Source organism: Physeter macrocephalus, chromosome 21 (assembly GCF_002837175.3).
Source record: "Physeter macrocephalus isolate SW-GA chromosome 21, ASM283717v5, whole genome shotgun sequence".
Taxonomy (NCBI): domain Eukaryota; kingdom Metazoa; phylum Chordata; class Mammalia; order Artiodactyla; family Physeteridae; genus Physeter; species Physeter macrocephalus.
The window spans coordinates 122,020,408-122,039,049 of record NC_041234.1 but is presented as its reverse complement, the minus strand read 5'-3'; the positions used below and the strand labels follow the sequence as shown (position 1 = coordinate 122,039,049).

At 39.6% G+C, this 18,642-nt stretch overlaps 1 protein-coding gene across 1 annotated transcript in view; it reads right to left on the bottom strand.

Annotated features, from left to right (window-relative positions):
• The window catches only part of VAMP7 (vesicle associated membrane protein 7), a 67,372-nt gene extending 61,888 nt beyond the window's left edge, over window positions 1-5,484 (bottom strand). Inside the window, exon 1 of the mRNA XM_007120798.4 lies at window positions 5,358-5,484. The gene's annotated coding sequence lies outside the window, so the exon portion shown is untranslated. The remainder of the gene's footprint in view (window positions 1-5,357) is intronic.
• Between the last annotated feature and the right edge of the window lie 13,158 nt (window positions 5,485-18,642).

The window sequence follows — 18,642 nt, the reverse complement described above, 5'->3', positions numbered from 1 at the left end:
AAGAAGATATACAGATTGCCAACAAACACATGAAAGGATGATCAACATCACTAATCATTAGAGAAATGCAAATGAAAACTACAATGAGGTATCACCTCACACCAGTCAGCATGGCCATCATCAAAAAATCTACAAACAATAAATGCTGGAGAGGGTGTGGAGAAAACGGAACCCTCTTGCACTGTTGGTGGGAATGTAAATTGATACAGCCACTATGGAGAACAGTATGGAAGTTCCTTAAAAAACTAAAAATACAACTACCATATGCCCCAGCAATCCCACTTACTAGGCATATACCCTGAGAAGACCATAATTCAAAGAGTCATGTACCAGTGTTCACTGCAGCACTATTTACAATAGCCAGGACATGGAAGCAACCTAAGTGTCCATCAATGGATGAATGGATAAAGAAGATGTGGCACATATATACAATGGAATATTACTCAGCCATAAAAAGAAACGAAATTGAGTTATTTGTAGTGAGGTGGATGGATCTAGAATCTGTTATACAGAGTGAAGTAAGTCAGAAAGAGAAAAACAAATACCGTATGCTAACACATATATATAGAATCAAAAAAAATGGTTCTGAAGAACCTAGAGGCAGGACAGGAATAAAGACACAGACATAGAGAATGGACTTGAAGTCATGGGGCGGGGAAGGGTAAGCTGGGACGAACTGAGAGCACAGCACTGACATATATACTCCCCCAAATGTAAAACAGATAGCTAGTGGGAAGCAGCTGCATCGCACGGGGTGATCAGCTCGGTGCTTTGTGACCACCTAGAGCGGTGGGATAGGGAGGGTGCGAGGGAGCCGCAAGAGGGCGGGGACATGGGGATACATGTATACATATAGCTGATTCACTTTGTTATACAGCAGAAACTAACACAACATTGTAAAGCAATTATACTCCAATAAAGATGTTAAAAACAAATAAGCATTTCTTACTCTCTCCTATACTGCTAAAAATCACACCTGTAATCAAGTTTCACATGGGCCCACTATTATTATCTTGCAATAGAATCTGTAATGTCTTAATGAATTTTGGGACAATAGAAACAACTGTGGCCAAAAGAATGGAGCAGTATGTGAATGTCCAATAAATGATAAAGTGCTATATAAGATCAGATTCAAGAAGAAAAAGAATTAAACTATAAGCCAGAAAGAGAAGGAAAAAAAAAGATAATGGAACTTAAAGGAAAGTTGTCTTAACACTGTTCCTCCCTGTTCTCTTATTCACTCCTTGCTTGGTCCCATAGCCGTCATCCCAATTCTACTACATTCCTGCTAAGAATCCTGAATGAGTTTCCTGTGGCTGCGTGACAAAGTACCAAAAGATGCAAGGCTTAAAATAACAGAAATTTATTGTCTCATAGTGTTGGAGGCCAGAAGCTCGAAATCAAGATGTTGGCAGGTCCATGCTCCTTCTGAAATCTGTAGGGGAGAATCTCTTCTAGAATCTCTTCCTAGCTTCTGGTGGTTTGCTGGCAATCCTTGGCGTTCCTTGGCTTGTAGCTGCAGCACTTCAATCTGTGCCTCCATAGTCACATGGCATTCTCCACGTGTGTCTATGTCTTCACATGATAGTCTCTGTGTCTCTTCCCTTCTTATAAGGACACCTACTCCAGTATGACCTCATTTTAACTTACATCTTAATTACATCTGCAAAGACCCTATTTCCAAACAAGGTCCCATTCACAGATAGCAGGGGTCAGGATTCAACGTCTTTTTTGAGGGCACAACAAATCCCATCTTGGGAACTAACCATTCCTCCCAAATCACTCCTACTCTCCCCTCTCCACATATTCATATCACCCCAACTTTCCTCCCTCTCTTCTCCAAAACCTCTGTCTCTTCCATAATCATATTAGAGGCCTGTCCTTAGAATGATGGGCCAGAAGAGCAACCCCCAACAGCTTGGGGTTAGAAAGACCAGTTTCTACTGCCCAGAAAGTTCTAAGGAAAGAACATTTTTGTTTCAGTTGCTGGGATTCCAAAAAAAAGATATGCTACGGGGGAACCCGAGTGAGAATTCTGAATGTAGTTTTTTTAGAGAGGAATTATTAGAAATTGTGGTGAAGGTCTTTAAGTCCATTAAAGGTTATATATGATGCTATTCGTTGGCTTAACAACCAAAATGTCATAAGTAGCATTATTTATAGAAAAAAATGCACCCAGAGTTTCAAACAATAATCTTACAAAGGAACTTCTGCCATATATCCATTTGTAAGGGATTGCCTGCATTAAAAATATTGCTAACAAAATAGCACAGCAACAACATAAATGTTCCTCCTCAGTGGAGGCATCTTCAAATAGAAGTTGAAGATGGTTTCAGGGAACTGAGTAGGGTAAAAGGACGAGTCAGTGTTTCTCACACTCAAGTCTTTGTGTTCTGAGAAATTTTTTAATTCTGTATTTTTTTTTATTTTTTATTTATTTTTTTTTTTTGTGGTATGCGGGCCTCCCTCTGCTGTGGCCTCTCCCGTTGCGGAGCGCAGGCTCAGCGGCTATGGCTCACGGGCCCAGCCGCTCCGCGGCATGTGGGATCCTCCCAGACCGGGGCGCGAACCCGGTTCCCCTGCATCGGCAGGCGGACGCGCAACCACTGCGCCACCAGGGAAGCCCCTGTATTTTTATTTTGATAACATTAAAATATATACGAATACCCGATTATCTACATGTATACCATATAAATGAGTGATGGCAAACAATTCAGTGCTGCATTTGCATTACGAAGGCATAGGTGCCAAGAAATTCCCTAAAACAGTGCTTAATTTTTAATGTATTGGAAGCATGTCTGGCTGCTCCTAGGCTGACACATCCTAAAATCATAATGACAATCATGACTCAAGAACTCTTGTATTCCTGTTGTGTTTTTTAATCAGTTATAAGGACAAAATTTATACTTTGCAGTAACGATTTACATCTGAAAGATATCTGCATGGAAAAAGCCTTTTATTTTTAAGAACTGAGACTTAGTTATCTGACATTCTGAAAATGACAGTGTGGAAGAACAACATTAACTCATAAATTATCTCAAGCTAAGCAAAAAATAATACTCAAAGGTGTTTGTACCAAGTGGAACCCAAATGATACTATAATGTGCTATATGAATAAACGTTGCACAACTATTCAAACAGAAGAAAGAAATGGAAGAATTAACTCGTCACATAGCGCATGGCAATAGCCAATGCCAAATCAAAAGAAAGCATTCTGTATCATTATCTGTATTACTGCAAGGAGATGTTTATGTTTAACCCTTGCAACAGTTCATTAGCAGAATGTTTCACAGGAAATACATTATGGAAATTAAATTTCTTCCACCCTTGTATCATGGGGCATACTATTAATTTGTCCCATTAAATTAAATGCGGGGGGCATGGAAGGTGCTCAGGAAAAAGATGGGAACTCATTTTAGGAGACAGCTATGGAACAAGAGAAGGCACAGAAGTGAGAACATGCTTGAGAAGGTAAATAAACTAGCCTGATGAGATGGAATGGTCCACATTTGGCAAATGAGAAGGTTTAGGGATAAGTCTAATGGCCATGTGTAAAAAGAAGGCCTTGTATAAATTAAGTAACTTGTATTTGCTCAAATAGTTTTTCTATTTCAGTTCAACACATGTTCTAAGGCTTTACTATATGGCACCCAATATAGTAAACACTGGAGGTATAAAGACCAGTAAGAAAGGACGTCTATACTCAAGGAAACCATAGTAAAATATGGAAGACAGACATAAACAAATAAATGCAATAAACTTTAAGGGTGAATAATCTAAGAATGCACACAATTGTTGAGAAGATTGCTTAAAGTTTTGTGATTATCTCATCTTGGATGAAGAAAAAAAAATGCAGGTGTCAGCCTATGTACTGGGAATTTCCTCAGTATACAATTATTTCTTCTTGGAAGAGAGGTCAAAGTGTCTGTTTTATCCTTACTAGGTTCTCAATGCCCAGCACAGTGCCTGACATATAATAGTCCCTCAAATATTTAATAAATTAATAAACACTGAGCATGTTTTGGTTTTAAATATACTATAAATGACAGATAACTTTATATTCAGTAGGACCAGGCAAGAACAATATTTTGATTAACAAACTATCTCCCTAAGATAAAGGAGTTGAGCTGAGAATAATCCAATCCTCAACTCTTCTTAGGGAGGAACAAAGCAAGTGACAGAAAAGCCACCAATTCTGATGTAATAACCTTGGAGGAGACAGAAGAATGAAGAACAAACATTGATATGAGAGAGAAAAAGAAGAAGTGTTTATGAAAATCCTGAAGTCTGGTCACAGATCAAGACTATTCTTGTTGGTATTACAAATATTCTTTTGGGGTGATGCTCTGAGACCCAACCCAACCCTTCTAACTTTCTCAGGATAGGAGACTACCCTGTCAAGTAAAACATTTGTTCTATTTTGCATTAACCACCACCACCATATAACATCACCTTGATTCTTCTTGTTTGCCTCTTCCACACACACTCACAAATATGTAAGATACTGAGAGTAGCGATCTCCTATGTCTTGTTTCCAGCTATATCCCTTGCACTTAGAAGAGTGTCTAGCACATATTAGCTGTTCGATAAATGTGTGTTAAACAAAACATATGAGTGGCTCTGCTCTCAGTCACAGCTATTCAAAGGGAAAAAAATGTCCGAAACATTACAGTATACTCCGGGATCAAGGGTGGGACAATGGAGGTACAGGTAGTTGAGAGCAATTAATAAGACAGAAAGAAAAGGACTTGATAACTGATTGTTTGTGGGGATTATGGAGGAGGGAGGTGTAAAGCATTTACTGAAGAGTCTAGTACGTGGTCAGTTTGTTAAATATTGGCCAATAGTAATAAGAACAACACTGTACCGGTCTGACGCTGAGGAAATAGGTCGGGGCAGAGATATAGAGCTCCTATCCGAACTGAGGAAGAAGAATTACAACACTGGGCCTTGGAGGAAGGGCACGCAGAGGGCTACGAGCCCAGAAGTAGGAGGTAAAGCAGAAAGTGACGTCATCGAAACAAGGGCGTAGAGAGTTTTTAGAAGATTCAAGAAATCTCAAGAGATTCAAATGCTACAAAGAGGTCTTGCAGAATGCAAACTGAGGGAAAGTTAACATTCTTTTTTCCTCTGTAACAACTTAAGTGACGCATTCTGACTCATTCACTCGAGGCCCTTTTAGCGGCATAAAACGCACTTCACCAAAACTGGACCTGTCCGACAATTCGAACTGTCGACACCAGAGAAGCCCTAGTCACCCTTGCATTGCCTCCTAATTCCACCTTCCCGTCGACACCTCTGCCCTCCCTCTGCCATCGTCTCCCCGCTTTCGGCCCAGCGCTCCCCGCTGCTTTTACCTGTCCGGACACCGTGTGAGAACTCGGGGATCGGGACAGAGTTGTGCGGGTTAGCGCCGAGTCGCCAAGTGCCTGCTCCCGGAGGAGGCTGAACCGGACGCCGCCGGCTTCCGCAAAAGCGCCCCGCCCGCGCGCGGCTTCCTGGGAATGTGAGCGCTCCTCCAATAGGAGCGAGAGGCGGGGAGGGGCCTGCTGCGTTCCCAGCCCCCGCACTTCCCAGGAGCCGCACTGCATTCTGGGAGTGGTAGTTTCGGCTGGGCTATCGCCGAATCTGTCACCCGCTCCATCAACAATTCTTGCCATAAACAACATCAAGCGCTGTTCCTTAGAGAAAGCGAGAGAATGCACGGCCACAAAAAGTCCACCGGCGGGATAAATGAAGAGCCGAGCTTTCCCCACCGTCTCCCTGCTTAGTTTCAGCAGGTAACGTCGCCTGTTACTTCACAGACAAGATGGAATTCATCTGACAGGAATTCCCTCTACTTTCGCCACGAAATTTTTTTAACCTCCTTGGATCCCTCAGCAATCCTTTCTCCCATTCTTTTGCAATAATAAAAATGGTAATATTAACAATAAGCCAACTACTCTCCTTTGATGTAAACTCCCTCATCCCCTTTACATCCCTATTCCTTCTTACTCAGTCGAGCTCCACTAATAAACTAGTCTGTCTCGTGTCTCAACGGCTCCCTGCTTATTTGCCCTTTATTATCAGCATCTAAAGATTGTCAGTTTCTCTCATCTAAAATATTCCAAAGTCACCTTCTCAACCCCACACCACCCCAAACCTCTCACCACACAGGCTTAACTTCTCCTTTCCAGTCAAAATTCTCAACCGTGTTGCTAAAATAGACACTTTTTAACCATTACCATACTTCAACTCTGCAGGATTTTACATTGGTTATTCCCTCCTTCTTGAAACCCCCTTAGTTTGGGCTGCTTTAACAAAATACCTCAGACTGAATGGCTTAAAGAGAAATTAATTTCCCACAGTTCTGGAGGCTGGGAAGGTTCAGACCAGGGTGCCACAGTATGGTGGGGTTCTGGTGACGACCTGCTTCCTGGCTTGCAGACTGCTGCCTTCTTGTTGTGTCCTCATGTGGTGGAGAGATAGTATCTCTGCACATCTCTTATAAGGGCACTAATCCCATTCATGAGGGCCCCACCCTCATGATCTAATTAACTCCCAAAGATCCACCTCCAAATACAATCACATTGAGGATCCAGGCTCTAATATAAAAATTGGGGTGGGAAGAACACAAACATTCACTTTATAGCACCCTTTATTCTCTTGGCTTTTTCTAAGATGCTGCACTCTTCTGGTTCCCCTCCCACTTTTGTGGCAGATCCTCATTTTCCTTTGAGATGTTCATGTTCCATAGGGCTCTTCCTTACGCTCTCTTCTTTTCTTAGTCGTCAAACTTTTCTCGGGTGATCTTAACTAATCCCATTGCTTTGATTATCATCTGTATGCTGATGATTCTCACATATAGGAAGCCCAGACAAGACTCCTGTAACCCAGACTGAAATATCTAATGAAAGCTGGGCATCTCTTTCAGGCACCTAAAACTTAATGTAGTCTTTAGTTGACCTAATACATTTCTACTCTCCGCTCTCCCATAAGCTGCTCCTCCTTCTCCTCTAATCCCATCTCGGTGAATGGCACAACCATGCAATCAGCTGCCCACACCAGAAAGCTGGGTATCATTTTGAATGCTTTCACTCCCTCATAGCTCACATCCAAATAATCAGCAAGCCATGTTAATTCTATTCCCTAAATATCTCACTTGTCAAACTTCAGTTTTCTCATCTTTGAAATGAAGATAATAACGGCACCTGTCTTCAAAGATTGCTGCAGTGATAAATGAGCAATACTGCCTGGCAAAGAGTAAGCACTCCAGGATAATAAGCATTTATTGAACAAGCATTATATTTGTCTTTAGTTCTTCTTTATTAGGTCTTACATAATGATAGCTAGCATTTACTTTATATTTAGGGAGAAAGAAAAGGAAAATGAGAAATGGTGAGATATTTTGTGTAAGTTACAATCCACTCCATTCCTCAGTATTTTTCCAATCATGACAAAAATATAGCAGTAGTCACGAGGCACTATACAAACTGTTCTACTCTAATGTGTGCAGCATATACCATACTTTATTTATTGTTATCAGCTCTGGCTGGGGTATAGACATTAAAAAAATCATGACAAATGATCTGAGCACTAGAAACCAGAAGTAATATCTCTGTACCTACAGTATCTCCTTCACCATCTCCCTCCCAGCCACTCCTCATCACTTGAAATTGTTCTATCTAAAACAAAATTTGATCATTTCCAACTTCTACTTAAAATCTTAATTCACTCCCCATTATGTAGAGGATAAAGTCTAAGATTCTAAACGGAGAATTCAAGGCCCTCCATGACCTGACCTCTCTCTACCTTCCCTGCTTCATATTCTGCTTCTCTCACCAACACATCCTGTGTTCAAGCCTACTCTTGTATGGTGTCATTCACTAATTCATCCATCTATCTATTCCTCCAACAAATATGTACTAAGTGCCTACTATGAGCCAGGCCTATTCTGGATTCTGGTGATATAGCAGTGAACAAGACAGACAATGTCCTTGCCTACTGGAGTTAACACTTCAATACCATGCTCTTTCATGCCTCAGTGACTTTGCACAGGCTGCCTCCCTTATGTAAATCTTATTTACCCTTCAAGACATATTTTAAATATCACCTCTTAATTTTCCAACAAAGTATATGCTTTTTTAAGCTTTTTCATCCTCTGCAAAGGTTTACTTTTCATCTTAATATTAATTTAATTTTATTCAATACCTATTATTTGAGAGACAGCATAGTATCTTTTTTTTTAAGACACCAATTGTACTCGAACATTTGTTACTTTTTTAAAAAATTAATTAATCTATTTATTTACTTTTGGCTGTGTTGGGTCTTCGTTTCTGTGCGAGGGCTTTCTCTAGTTGTGGCAAGCGGGGGCCACTCTTCATCGCGGTGCGCGGGCCTTTCACTATCGCGGCATCTCCTGTTGCGGAGCACAGGCTCCAGATGCGCAGGCTCAGTAGTTGTGGCTCACGGGCCTAGTTGTTCCGCGGCATGTGGGATCTTCCCAGACCAGGGCTCGAACCCGTGTCCCCTGCATTAGCAGGCAGATTCTCAACCACTGTGCCACCAGGGAAGCCCAACAGCATAGTATCTTAGAAAGAGAAGTTTTGGAGCCAGACAGTCCTGAGTTAATAGCTGTATGAACTGTAAATGTTGCCTCAATTTAGAGGTTTTAGAGCTCTATCAAAGCCCCTCTTGTTACTCTATATTCTCTCCTAAAGTAATCTCACCTGTGCTTCAAAATTTGTATCTCTAGCACAAGCATTTATACTGGGAAATCAGGGAAAGTTCTCTCTGAGGGGGTAATATTTAAGCTGAAATATAAATGTCAAGAAGGAATCAGCCATAAGAAGATCAGAGGGAACAGAAATAAAGCCATAGTGACTGGAGGGTAGTGGAAGTGAGGGGAGAGTAGTAGGGGTAGTGGAAGTGAGAGGAGAGTAGTAGGAGAGGAGATCACACAGGCCTTTCTGTTCCTCAAATATGTCAAGCTCCTCCTCACTTTATATCTTTGCACCAGCTCTCTCTGCTTGGAGTTTTGTTCCCTCTTATCTTTTTGTGGCCAGAGGGTCTTGCAAGACTGCATAAGCTAGAAGAAGGAGTTTGGACTTTATTCTAAGTGTAATGGGAAATAGAGAGGTTCAAGCAAAGGAGTGATCTGATGTATGAGTTTTAAAAAATTATCTGGCTTTATTTAGCATACAAATATACTGTCTACCCTGGTAATAAATTAATATGTACAGTTTTCAAAATATGTTGGGTAGCTTCCAAGAGGAGTGCTTCTGGAAATGTATACTACAGTGCATGCAGAACCGTTTAAATAGGTGGCTTTATAATTCGATAATTTTCAAATTTAGAAGTTCTGTTACCATTTCATCAGGTTACTGAAAAATGGATTCTCTTTTTTTATAATACATGATTTTAGATAGTATGAGCTTATGGAGTAAAGGTTTCAATTTCCATTTCAGTTCCTGCAGCTACCAAACCTGGAATTATAGAACTGATGGTTTAGATAACCTAATCCAGTCTCCCAATTGTACACATGACAAAGATTACAAAGCTAAGAAGAGATGGAGCCTAGATTACAACCTAGCTTTCTTATAGTAGATGCTCCAGAACTGTCTGTTGCGCTAAAATAAGATACATATATCATACAGAACTCTAGTCATATCTGAGAGATCCTGGTTTTACATTCTGCTTAACAGGATTGGATCGTGATGTGTTATTTTGTAGTTCACAAACAAACCTAGTGACTGTTGTTTTGGCATCAACATCATTCACATTATTGCAATTTATCACTGATCACCAGTGCTATTTATGCTTCTTTTCTCCTGGATATCTGGACTTGGGCAAATTTTCTTCCTGTTCGTCTGTGCTCAAAATAGACCCACCGTGAGAATGCCTGTTCGCCTTTGAAATTCACAATCAATCAGTAGAGGGAGCTAACACATCATCAATATCTACAAAATCATTGACATTTGAGTATGGGGCAGTTTGTTTCTCTTTGTAGCTCATTCCAGTTAGTGTCATCACACTTCCTGCTCTGTTGGTCTGAGCCATCAATGGTTCCAACACCAGCTTTGGCAAAGCAGTTGTGGATTACTTCCGAGGTTTCTATCCCACATAGCAATGAAATTTCTCATCATACGAAGGACATGCCGTTTCTTTACACCTGCAATAGAACAATGCTTCTCATAACATACCAAGCATTTCCATCATCCAACTTTTGATGATTTATTATTTCTCAGTCAAATGGCTACACATAGCCATGGTGCTGGCAGGCAAAAATAAAAGACTATAAACGTTTTAATTTAAACCTCTGGTGTCCATGTTCAGCTAACAGTAATAGAATGTTCACATTCTGGTAAGCCATTTTACTTTCTAATTGCAGGAGCCATTTCCCAAACAACCTGCCAGACGTCAGTGCATTTTTGTTAAGTTTATATACACACAGGAAAGTTGTGTATAAAAGGGGAGTTTTCAAATTTCCATATTGATTCTAATTTCTTGCTCCTCTCAGCATTCTAATGGAGGAAAGCTGATGACCCAGCTTTCTTTATATATTTATTTTTCTCCAGGACAACATTCTTCTGTCAGAGTGTTCCTCTAGTTTGGTCACAGATTATAGAGGCGCATTAGATATGCCCTCAAGGACACATCTATTCAGATTTGGCTTCTCATCTTCAAGACAATCATCAGCAAACAGAGTTATTGTAGGTGCTTCACTGTTTAGGTTAAGTAAAATGATATTGTGATAATGCTGAAAGCATTGTTGCCAGTCATAAAGACTTGACATCAACTCCCATCTGAAGAGCAATTTCATTAGCCTTTTCTAAAAACAAGTGAGCATCCAGATATAGAAATATCTGCCCTGGTCTGGCAAAATTATTCAAGTGTTCCACTTACTAAGTTGGCATATTTTGCTCCTCTCATTCTGTTATGAATTTTACCTCCCTCAGCTCCTTGACTTTTTCCAGTTTTCAAAAAAAAATACAGAATATTCATGAAGAAATTCCAAATTTTGTGACCATTTAACTTTTTGACTTTTCTTTTTTATCCACGAACATTTAGTCCTAGAGAAATTGGGAGCTCATTATATTTTCACTTTAATGGCATGACAAACACTGCATGGAGTATAACAGAAAAGGCCTGCTTCAAAGAACATGAACATTCTCAAAAGGGCAAGACCAAGGGCAAGCCTGAGGCTTGGTGCAGGAGATGAAAGTGCAGCACTGACAAGGCAACTAAGTGTCTTAAGTTCCAAAGTTTCCAAAGCAAAGGTGATGTCAAACTGTAAAGTGGGCTACTTTGAATTATTTTTATAACCAAGTCAAAAATAAGGGATACTAATGACTTTGGGGTAGATACTGCTGCTATCAGACAGCAAGTAATTAGGTTTAAGACATTAAAATGATGAAACAGAGGGAAAGAAAGCACTGACTTGAAATTATCCTCCTTTACAATTCTGATGAAAAATTGAGAACACTTAGAGTTCAAAGCTCTAAGCATAAAATCCATATGTTGGCTTACTTCTAATCTGATGTAAAGAATCCACAATCTAACACAATAGCAAACCACAAAACTGGTGTCCCTATGGGAGAGGCCTGTAACTTGACATTTGTTTTCCACCTTGCCTCATTTCCAATTGTTTAGAATTTTTGAATCCTAAGCCTTCAGCCTTTAACCAATTATTTGCTGGTGGAAGGGGCTGGGATTGTTTCTCCACACATAAACTGATCTTTGTCATCAATCACTTTCATAATGAGAGAACATCCAGGACACAAAGCAATGTCTTCCCCACTCTCCAACTCTTCCTTGGTAGGGATGAAGATGTCCATATAAGTTATCCCCACATGCACAGGGGTAGAAATACATCTCTAAGGCGTGATCATATTGCAAGTCCATGATTTCTATCTTGGAACAGATCTGGTATGTTCCTACCTTTGAGTTTTTGCATCAGCTGTTTACTCAGCACTGAATGCTGAACCTCCATATCTGTGCACATGTCTTTCTCTGGTATCAAATAGTATTCTAAGATAAATATATATTACTGCATTTAATCATCGGTGTAATGGTAGGAAGTCATTAGACCGTGGCTCCAAGTTGCACAGAAACTGAAGGGGCCAAGGTTTGCCTCCCGAGGTCTTGGCTTCCTAACCCTAACGAAAGAGGGGTCTTTCGTAAGTTTCAGAAGTTCCTTAAGAGGGAATGCAAGGAAGGATAGGCCATCAGTGTTGGTTGACTAAATCCAACAGTCCCAGATCGACCTGTTTGCTTCCGTTTGTCCCCTCCATTTCTGTTCCTGTGTCCTAGGTCTTCCTGTCACCTTGAAAAGGGACGATTACAACGCAGAAGCTGCAGAGATGGGGGAGGGAGCAGAAATCTCACATTTCTAAGCAAAATGGTTGGAAGACAGTCCGTAAGTGCTACTGAAGGGCGAAGCATTTCAGGGTACACAGCCCAGGGACCTTGGCAGAAAGGGCCCAAGGGGCCCAGAGCTTGAAACAGAGCCGGGAACAAGGTCAGGGGACAGGGACCAGGCAGGCCCGGTGTTGTGTCACTGCCTGTGGCAGCTTCTCTGCTAAGGGTGCAGCGCTCCAGTGAGGAATGGAAGGCTAGGAGGGCCGCTACCCTTCCATGCTGAACATGGCCGCTGAATGCGAGCTTGTGACCCCGCTTCCGGAAAGCAGCAGGAAACAGACCGAACCTGTGACCTTCAAGGGGCAAGGGAACAGAACAGTAATGAAGAGCAGGTTAGCTTTGGCTTTCTTTTCTCTCTTTTATTGCTGCTCAAAAACACTGTGAGCAGGATTTCATCTCCCTCCCCACTCGGCTCAGGATTGACCTGGAGCACTTCTCTGGTCGCGGTAGGGACCACCGATAGAGTCCACTCCTAGAGTCTAAAACAGTAAGGCTCACAGGGGTTGCTCTAAATCATCCCGGGGTTAGAGACTGTGGAGCTGGGACTAGAACCCAAGGCGGCTGCCACCCACACCTTTGGTGTCCCCAAGGCATCACAAGCCTTTTTTTTTTTCCTTCCCACTACAGCCTTCAAATTTATTTCAAATCTGCGGCCGCGGTAGTTCCGTGTAAGGAAAAGAAATTTTAAAAGGCTTCAGATAGCTTACATGTAAAGATAATGCTTTTCACTCTATGTTTTAAGAGTATCTGAAAGCTGTGAGTCCATATGTAACACAATGGAAATCAAGGGATATATGTTTTTAATTTGTGTATCTTACTTCCTTCTGGGAAGTAATTGCAGAGTGTTTTGGAAGCTCTGTAAAAAAAAAAGTGGCTGGAATTCATTTACATATCCTGTGGCTCACAAGATCTCTAGGATACACTCTTGCTCAACTCTGCATTGTATCTTCACACAGCTGTGCAGATAATTAGTTTTGTTGAGAGATGAAGATACTTTTTGTAAGAAGACAGTAAGTTTCTAAGTATAATGGAAAGTCATATAGAAATTTAAGAGGATTGAATCAAATACAGGCTAATGGCTTCTATTTAGCAAACATTTATTGGAGCTTGCTGAAGACCAAGAACTGGGAGACTACAGACAAGGATAAAACCATACGTTCACAATCTGGGTCAAGGTACTTAGCATGGTAGAACAATAATTGATATGAGAGAGATTTTATGAACAAAGTAGGCAGAGGAAAGGAAACATTAACATTTTATTTATTGAACATATATTTAGTGAGTCCCTGCTACGTCCAAGATACTAATGCAACAGTACACAAAACACAGTTCCTGCTCTCTTGGAGACTGCAGTTGTTGAGTTCCTACTAAGTGTCAGGCACGTTCTTACATTCATTTTTTTAGATATATGTGGTCTCAGTTAATATTCCAACAACCCTGGGTAGTATCTTCTTGAGGTCCACATCTTAAAATTTCGGTAACAACTAGAATTTTACAAACAATCCATAGACATCTCCTTATGTAGATATATAAAAGAACACGGTGAAAATGGTGAGAAATCTTGGGTTTAAATCTTGTTAAAGGTTAATAGCAAAGCAGAAATTCAAATCCAATGTCTATTTTTACTCCACGGTCCCCATATACCTTTATACAATGCAGCTTCCTGTGGGGCCAAGCCCAATCTGACTTCACAGCCAAACTGCATCTTAAAGGATGAGTGGGACAGGAGCATAATAGAGACAAAGGTTACTGCTTATGTGATAAATCCCACAGAAAGAACTTCTTTTCTTCAGTCATTAAGGTAACATGATTTAGTTATCCAGACTTACTGAGTTATTCATACAATTTTAGCCTGCCAAATTAGGAAGGCCAACATTCTAGGAAATTTTTTTAGAAGTTATCGCCATGACTTTGACTACCTGCAATTAAACAGAGCAGTTCAGTTCAACAAACTTTACTGAGGCATCATGTGCCAAGAAGTATGCTAAGTACCAGAGATACATGCTCTGAAAAAACTTAAATAATATATGCAATTGAGACATTTTGGTCCTGGATTTTGTTACAATTCTGATTTCAATACAATTCATATGACTTCATCTTTCTGACTCTCCGCTATAAATTATGAGGTTGTATTAGCTGGTCATTAAGAAAAAATTTTATAATCTAGCTGTATTAGAATCTGGCAAAAAGTTTTCTTTAAGTGGTTACTTTTCTCTTTCAAATTTTGCTGCATTCTATGGTCTGGTACTTGATACTGAGGAATAACATAATAATCTTTCACTTTATCTTGGTTGGCAGGTGCTGGCAGTTGATGCATATAGAAGTTGTATCACATTTTTATTGCCCAAGGAGGACCCTAAGAAACTCTCATTATATGATCATGAAGAAGTGAGTGTAAATGTCCATTCACCAAGAGTTTGGTGGTTTCTTCCTAGAACCATTGGACTAAAACATTGATCCTTTAACACCAGTGTATGGATAGGCTACACAAGAATCACCTGGGGTGTTAGCTGTTAACATAGATTCCTGGCCTACAAAGTCACATTTTTGAGGGTGTAAGATGAGTATCTGTATTTGTAGCAAGGAACACAAGTGATGCTGATAAGCTTAGAAAATACTGCAAAAGCAGAGACTATGGAAACCTATTTAATTCCCAATTCCAAAATAGGATCAGATTTAATCCTAAACTGGGATCAGATTTTTCAACTTGCAGTAGTGCCTACCAGAGTTAACACAAACAGAATGTCGTTTAGTAGATATAACCAAAATCTATCATTCTGTAGTTTCAAGTCCATTACTGTCCATAGCCTCTAGGATACACTGCTACCGAGGTCTAATTTCAGTTGCCACTTTGTAAAACAAATGCAAATGAAATCTGTCATTAGACAGACTATAAGCCTCATTATTTTCCAACCTTATTCAAAACCTACTTTCATTTGATAAGTCATAAAACTTTTTTAAGTTACACAAGTAATGCATGATCAGTAATAGAAAAATCTGAAAATGCAAGTAGGTAATAAGGAAAATATAAAAATCAACCTTAATCCTACCATTTAGGGTATATATCTCAAGAGACTTTACATGTACATATAGACGTGTGTTTGTGTGTGTAAAAAATTACTTTAATTTTTTTCTGAGGTGTATGATCTATGACATTGTATAGGAAAGCAAAATTCATTATACAATGGAAAAGGTCACCAATAAATTGATCACATTAAATTAGTCCGCCTCAAAAACCTAAACAATAGCATCTATACTCTTCATCATATCATCGGTCCTTCGTTGACTATTGAATGCTAACAATGCAAAAATTACAAATTAATGGGAATTCCCTGGTGGTCCAGTGGTTAAGACTCTGCTCTTCCACTGCAGGGGGTGCAGGTTCAATCCCTGGTTGGGGAACTAAGATCCCACATGCTGCGTGGCATGGCCAAAAAAAAAAAAATTACAAATTAATTGCAAGGTAAAATTATAAATCAGGCAAAAGATACAGGATTTCATAAAGTTGACAGTGGTGTTGGATAATTGCTTCAATACACCAAAACCACTGACACATGAATTAGATCAGTTAACAACTGAACTGAAGAAAATCTACATGGAGGATGATTGATAGGTATTTTGATACCAAATTAATGAGGAGTCTTTAGAAGAAACAATGAATTGTTCAAATGTTTGGGCAAAAATCACCTTTTTATGCTAGGAGAACAATAAATGGGATGAAGGATACTGTAACATGTGATACTTTTATTGGAAAAATGCCCCAAATCCCTCAAACAATTCTTATTTCATTCTTTGTCCAATCTAAAAATTAATGCATAGCTGCAATTAAAACCTAAATTCTTTTAAATATGAGATTAAGCAAGCTTATTTTCATAATCTTAGGTTTTATGTTTCTGGATGAAGTCCCAAACAAACCTTTTATCCATCATTTGTGATGAAATTTTTTTCCCCTTTTAGATTGATTCCCTTCAGGTAGCATTTTAAGTACCAGTTGTCCTTGGATAATGAGGACTTTCTATGTGTGTGCATGACATTGTTTTTGTTTTTATTTTCATTGAGATATAATTGACATATAACATTATACTAGTTTTAGGTGGAAGCTAATGGTCCAATATTTGTATATATTGTGAAATGATCACCACAATAAGTCTAGTTAACATCCATCACCACACATAGTTACACCTTTTTTTCTTGTGATGAGAACTTTGAAGATCTACTCTCTTAGCAACTTTCAATTATATTATGCAGCATTATTAACTATAGACACTGGGTTGTACATTATATCCCCAGGATTTATTTGTTTTATAGCTGGAAGTTTATACCTTTTGACCACCTTCACCTATTTTGCCCACCCTCCCAAATCCCCCACCTCTGGCAACCACAATTCTATTCTCTGTATTTTTGAGTTCAGTTTTTTTCCCAAGATTCCACATATGAGATCATACAGTATTTGTCTTTCTCTGCCTAACTCATTTCATTTAGAATAAAGCCCTTAAGGTCTATCCATGTTATTGCACGTGGTAAGATTTTCTTCCTTTTTATGAATGAATACTATCCCGTTTTGTGTGTGTGTGTGTGTGAAACATTTTCTTTTCCATTCACACATTGATAGGAACAGCTTGCTTCCATGTCTTGGCTATTGTAAATAATGCGGCAATGAACATGGGGGTGGATATATCTTTTTGAGTTAGTGATTTTGTTTCCTTTGGATAAATACCTGGAAAAGGAATTGCTAGAGCATATGGTAGTTCTACTTTTATTTTTTGAGGAAACTCCATATTGTTTTCCACAGTGGCTGCACCAATTTACATTCCCACCAAGAGTTCACAAGAGTTGCCTTTTCTCCTCATCCTTGCCAACACTTGTTATTTCTTGTCTTTTGAAAATAGCCATTCTAACAGGTGTGAGGTGAAATCTCATTGTGGTTTTTTTCTTTCATGTACATTTTTTTTACATTTTATGAGAGTACAATTGCTTTACAATGTTGTGTTAGTTTCTACTGTATCACATAGTGAATCAGCTATATGTATACATATATCCCCATATCCCCTCCCTCTTGTGTCTCCCTCCCACCCTCCCTATCCCACCCATCTAAGTGGTCAAAAAGCACCGAGCTGATCTCCTTGTGCTATGTGGCTGCTTCTCACTAGCTATCTATTTTACATTTGGTAGTGTATATAAGTCCATGCCACTCTCCCACTTCGCCCCAGCTTACCCTTACCCCGTCCTGTATCCTCAAGTCCATTCTCTACGTCTGCGCCTTTATTCCTGTCCTGTCACTAGGTTCACCAGAACCATTTTTTTATAGAGTCCATATAAATGTGTTAACATACGGTATTTGTTTCTCTCTTTCTGACTTGCTTCACTCTGTATGACAGACTCTAGGTCCAACCACCTCACTACAAAACTCAATTTCACTTCTTTTTATGGCTTAGTAATATTCTGTTGTATGTATGTGCCACATCTTCTTTATCCCTTCATCCGACGATGGACATTTAGGTTGCTTCCATGTCCTGGCTATTGTAAATAGTGCTGCAATGAATATTGTGGTACATGTCTCTTTTTGAATTATGGTCTTCTCAGGGTATATGCCCAGTCGTGAGATTGCTAGGGCATATGGTAGTTCTATTTTTGGTTTTTTAAGGAACTTCCATACTGTTCTCCATAGTGGCTGTATCAATTTACATTCCCACCAACAGTGCAAGAGGGTTCCATTTTCTCCACACCCTCTCCAGCATTTATTGTTTGAAGATTTTTTGATGATGGCCATGCTGACTGGTGTGAGGTGATACCTCATTGTGGTTTCTGTCCAGTTTTCCCAGCACCACTTATTGAAGAGGCTGTCTTTTCTTCACTGTATATTCTTGCCTCCTTTATCAAAGATAAGGTGACCATATGTGCATGGGTTTATCTCTGGGATTTCTATCCTGTTCCATTGATCTATATTTCTGTTTTTGTGCCATTACCATACTGTCTTGATTACTGTAGCTATGTAGTATAGTCTGAAGTCAGGGAGCCTGATTCCTCCAGCTGTTTTTCTTTCTCAAGGTTGCTTTGGCTATTCGGGGTCTTTTGTGTTTCCATACAGATTTTTAAATTTTTTGTTCGAGTTCTGTGAAAATGCCATTGGTAGTTTGACGGGGATTGCATTGAATCTGTAGATTGCTTTGTGTAGTATAGTCATTTTCACAATGTTGATTCTTCCAATCCAAGAACATGCTATATCTCTCCATCTGTTTGTAT